The sequence below is a fragment of the Silene latifolia genome, chromosome 10, assembly GCF_048544455.1.
Source record: "Silene latifolia isolate original U9 population chromosome 10, ASM4854445v1, whole genome shotgun sequence".
Classification (NCBI taxonomy): Eukaryota; Viridiplantae; Streptophyta; class Magnoliopsida; order Caryophyllales; family Caryophyllaceae; genus Silene; species Silene latifolia.
In genome coordinates this window covers 114,300,923-114,305,970 of record NC_133535.1, presented here as the reverse complement: position 1 = coordinate 114,305,970, position 5,048 = coordinate 114,300,923, and the positions used below count along the sequence as shown (strand labels likewise).

General features: G+C 41.8%; 1 non-coding gene across 1 annotated transcript; it reads left to right on the top strand.

Annotated features, from left to right (window-relative positions):
* The first annotated feature begins 4,560 nt into the window (after positions 1 to 4,560).
* Positions 4,561 to 4,667, top strand: LOC141610027 (small nucleolar RNA R71). The gene has a single exon (XR_012527922.1). It is a non-coding gene; the product is annotated as a small nucleolar RNA R71 (small nucleolar RNA).
* Positions 4,668 to 5,048: the final 381 nt, after the last annotated feature.

Below are 5,048 nucleotides of genomic sequence, written 5' to 3'. Positions count from 1 at the left end.
ACAAGGCTTCTCTATCCGCCCAACTAGGCAAAGGACAAGATGGATCAAGGAGTCCTTGCCTAGCTAGATGTAGGAGGGGAGGATATTGAGCCAAATAAGCATTCTTCCAATCTTCATAAGCTTGCTTGTGCATGGCTTGCATAAGAAGAGTTACATAGTCTTTCCCAATTTCAACTCCTTGTGGTTTGAACTCTTCATAATCATAGGGGTAAGGTGGTATAACAATGGAAGAGGAGGGGGTTTCATGATCACCCTTTTGTTGTTGAATGATGTACTCGGCTTCTTCGGATAGGGGAAGTAAATAGTTGGTCCGGTGGACACTAAGACGGTAAATCTTTGCGGGTAAAGTGAATGATCGAGCCTCACTTGTAAGCCACCCATACTTGGTATCAAGGGAATTGTGAACAACCCACTTAAACTTGTTAATCAAGGTGGACATATCAATAAGATGGCCACCATCCTTAGCCTTGTACTTGCTATCCTTATTGAAATTAGGATCAAAGTGCTTGGCTAGGACCGTGACAAGGCCGCCATTAACAATAACGGTTTGACCCTTCTTCCCACTATCTATATGGAGCCATCTATCAACCAATAGCCTCAAAGAATTGTAAGGCTTGGTGTGAATTCTTCCAATATTCAAAGTTGATTCAAGGAGAATAAAATCGAGTCCCGTGAAATGATTGGTGTCTTTCCTAGCAATTATGGTATTTCCCACAACTTTGTGCCATATTCTTATGCCCGGATGATGGACCAAAAGAGCACGACAAGCTTTAAAATCTTCAAATTTCTTCCCGGAGATTGCCTCCCAAAGAGGCTCGGGATCATACTTCCCATATTGCTTATAAAATTTATGTTCATCGCTAAGACCCAAAATTTCACCCAATTCCGGAAAGGTAATGCGTCTACTAGTGTTAGCTAGACGAAACTCAATATTTTCCCTATTCTCAACTTTTGTCACTTTTAAAGAACTTAAGAATTCCAAGACAAGGGAGGGGTATGTTACTTCCTTCATATCAAACAATTTCTTTAAACCCATGGCATTGAAAAAGACTCTTGTTTGTTCAAGAACACCCAACTTCTCTAAAGCATCTTGGCATATGAATTTGGTAGATTGAATTTGTTTCATAGCAAACTTGACAAATGTATTTCTATGGGAGTCGGAAATTAATGTTACCTCCGGATAATGCAAGAGTTGATTAATTACCGGAGTAGAGGGTGATGCTTCCATAGGAATTTGTTGAGGTGGTTGCACTTCCAAGCTTGGTGTTGATACCACCATTGCCAAAGCCTTCTTCATTTGTAGAGCTTTTTGCCTTTGAGAGAGAGATGTAGTCTTTGGTGCCTTTGTTGCCTTTGCCTTTGCTTTTGTTGCTCCCTTTGTTCTTGCCATTTGATGAGCTAACCAAGAAAAAGATCAAAAATCTTCAATTTGTAGAATGCCCAAATCGATTTTGAAAGTGAAAGGCTTTGCCTTTATGAGAACAAAAATCAATTCAAAGGTGAAGATTTTGTGCTTGGTTTTGATTGTTAATGAAGATGGAGTGATTGATTTGTTATTTGAAAGATGGTTTGATTTGATTTTGGTGAGTTTTGTTGAGGGTTTTTGTTTTTGAGATGGAGAGGATGAGGGTTTAGATGTTATGGGTAGTGTTTATGAGTGAATGAATGAATGAATGAAGGTGGGGTGGGTATTTAAAGAACTCGACAATATTAGGACGCAGGGGCAATCCGTGCGGATTAGGCGCAATCCGCTCGGATTCTCGACTTCAAATTTTCAAAAATCCCGCCTAGAGACGGGCGGATTCGGGCAATCCGCTCGGATTCTCGCCGAGGTAAGACGGGCGGATTTCTTGCGGGACGGACGGATTCTTGTCCGAGATTTTTCTTTGTTTTTTTCTTCACTGCAAGACGGGCGGATTGTCTACAAGACGGACGGATTCTGTGAGACGGGCGTCTTTCCAGGAATCCGCTCGGATTCTTCAACAGTCAAGAATTTTGCAGTTTTCAGCTCAGCCCAAGACGGGCGTCTTCTCAGCAGGACGCTCGGATCCTCTGCAGACGGGCGGATTCTCAGGAATCCGCTCGGATTGGTCCTTGTGTACACGGATTCAGGTCCATCCGTGCACCAACGCATTCCCTTATCATTCTTTCTTTCTTTCTTTCAAATCTTGTGTTCTTCATTGTGGGGGCACTACTAAGGCATGAATAGCCTAGGCAATTGCCATCCCCACACTAAGGTAAAGCACTACACATCAATTAAAATCATTAGTCCCTCCCTCACTTCTCTCTTTTCATGACAATTATTTTGATCAAAGTAAATAAAATAAATCCAAGAATGACAAAAATGCAATACAAAAATTGAAATGTAAGTTAGGGAGTTAGAAATATTTACAAGTGGTGGTTTAGGGAGGACTCCACCAAACTCTCATTCTTGATGAGATGTCAAGGAGGCATGTTCAAGGTGTTGTTGATGTTGCTCAACACCTCGAAGAAGTAATTAAAAGCTTGTTCATTGTTATGGTAGAGGTCCTCAATAGACCGTGGCCCTTGTTGTTGATCATGATCGATGGCATTCCCAATGTAGGGATTAAAGATCCCTTCAAATTCGTCGTCCCAAAGACCACAAACTTCATTGAGTTGATCATTGAAAATCTCTTGCTTGGATGGAGACAACTCTCCCAATTTCTTCTCTTGGCCAATGAGGCCATCATCTTCTTCCTTGGTTGATTTTGATGAGCTTTGCAAGCTCTTCTTGTCGCAATTCACTTGCTCTTTGAATGGAGCATCTTCAACTTTCTTCCTCCATTGGAGTTCCGATTTCTTCTTCTCATCTTTCCGGCTATAATGATCAATCATGAAACATGGCTCATGCAAACGAGGAGCTCTCATGGTCTTGTCAAGATTAAAAGTTATGCTTTCATCTCCCACTTCTAGAGTGAGCTCTCCATGTTTCACATCAATCACCGCACCCGCGGTGTGTAGGAAAGGTCTTCCTAAGATGATTGGAATGTTGGAATCTTCCTCCATATCAACAATGACAAAGTCCACCGGGATGAAAAACTTCCCAATTCGCACGGGGACATCTTCCCATATCCCTAATGGTGTCTTCGTCGATCTATCGGCCATTTGAAGAGTGATATTGGTACATTTAAGCTCTCCCATTCCCAACCTTTTACTTACCGAGTACGGCATGACACTCACACTAGCCCCTAGATCACATAAGGCTTTGTTGATCGTTGTGTCGCCAATGGTACACGGTATTGAGAAGCTTCCCGGATCCTTTAACTTTGGAGGTGAACTCCCTTGAAGTATTGCACTACTCACCTTGGTGAAGGCGATAGTCTCAAGTTTCCGGATTGACTTCTTCTTTGTGAGGATATCTTTCATGTACTTTGCATAGGCCGAAACGTGATTGATTAATTCCGTGAAAGGAATTGAGACTTCTAAGTTCTTCACAATTTCCATGAACTTTCCAAGTTGATCATCAAATTTAGGCTTGGCTTGTCGACTTGGAAAAGGAAGTCTAATCACAATGGGCTCCTTTTCTTTGGCTTTGTCTTCATCTTTCTTTGAGCTTTCTTCTTTTGATGATTCCCCTTCTTTGGGACCTTGCACCACAACTTCATTCTCACTAGCTCTCACAACTTCATCCTCAACTTGCTCCTTCGGTGCTTCATATCTTGTACCACTTCTCAAGTGAATGGCACTAACCGTTTCATGTCTAGGGGATTACCTTGAGGTGGTAATTGCCCCTTTTGTCTTTGTGAGCTCGAAGATGCTAGTTGGGTCAATTGTGTTTCCAACATCTTGGTGTGAGCTAGAATGTTGTTGATGGTGGTGTCTTTTGCTTGGCTATCTTTTTGCATTTGGGTGAAAAATTCTTGTTGATTCTTTTGCATTTGAAGGACCGCTTTTTGGACATCAAAACTTTGGTCATTGTGGTGATTGTATGGGTTTTGATTTTGGTAACCTTGGTTTTGATTGAAAAAGGGTCTTTGATTTTGATTTCTCATGGGTGGTGGAGTGTATGTTGTTTGAGGGTTTTGGACATTTTGGCTTTTGTATGAGAGATTTGGATGGAACTTGGTGTTTTCATTGTAAAAATTTGAATAAGGGGTACCACTTTTGTAAGCTTGGAAAGCATTGACTTGTTCGGTTGTTCCCCTACATTCGCTTGAGTCATGACCTAAGGTTCCACAATTCTCACATATCCCGCTTGGGATTGATGAGGATGCCGTCATGGCATTGACATGATGCTTTGATGATTTTGAGCTTTCCTCAAGTCTAGCCATAGCTTGTTCAAACTTCAAGTTGATTGTGTCAATGTGAGCACTAAGTTGAGCACCCAATTGAGTAACGGTGTCCACTTCATACTTTCCTCCTCTAGTAGCCTTGCGAGGCCTACTATATTGCGAATTATGGACCGCCATTTCCTCAATCTTGTTCCATGTTTGATTGTCATCAACTTCGGTGAACATTCCATTTGATCCCATATTGAGAATGTTCCTTGAATCTTCATATAAACCATTCCAAAATTGTTGCACTAAAAACCATTCGCTAAGTCCATGGTGAGGACATGAGCGACAAATACCTTTGAACCGCTCCCAAGCTTCATACAAAGATTCTTCATCCCTTTGCTTAAAACCCGTAATTTGAGCTCTTAGCATATTGGTCTTTTCCGGTGGGTAGAATTTTTGGTAGAAAGCTGGAGCTAGCTTCTTCCAAGAATCTATTCCAAGGGTGGCCTTATCAAGGCCCTTCAACCATTGCTTTGCGGTGCCGATTAACGAAAAAGGAAATAAGACCCATCTTATTTGGTCTTGAGTCACGCCCGTTTGAGAGATAGCTTCACAATAATCACAAAATGTTTCCATATGAGAATGAGGGTCCTCACTAGGCATTCCCCCGAATTGGCTCCTCTCAACTAGTTGAATGAAGGCGGACTTGGTAATAAAGTTTCCGGTAAGATGTTGTGGGGTAGGAGTACCATTTGGTAGATCCTCCTCGGTGGGTATAGAGTGTGACGAGAATTTAGGCATTGTAGGTGG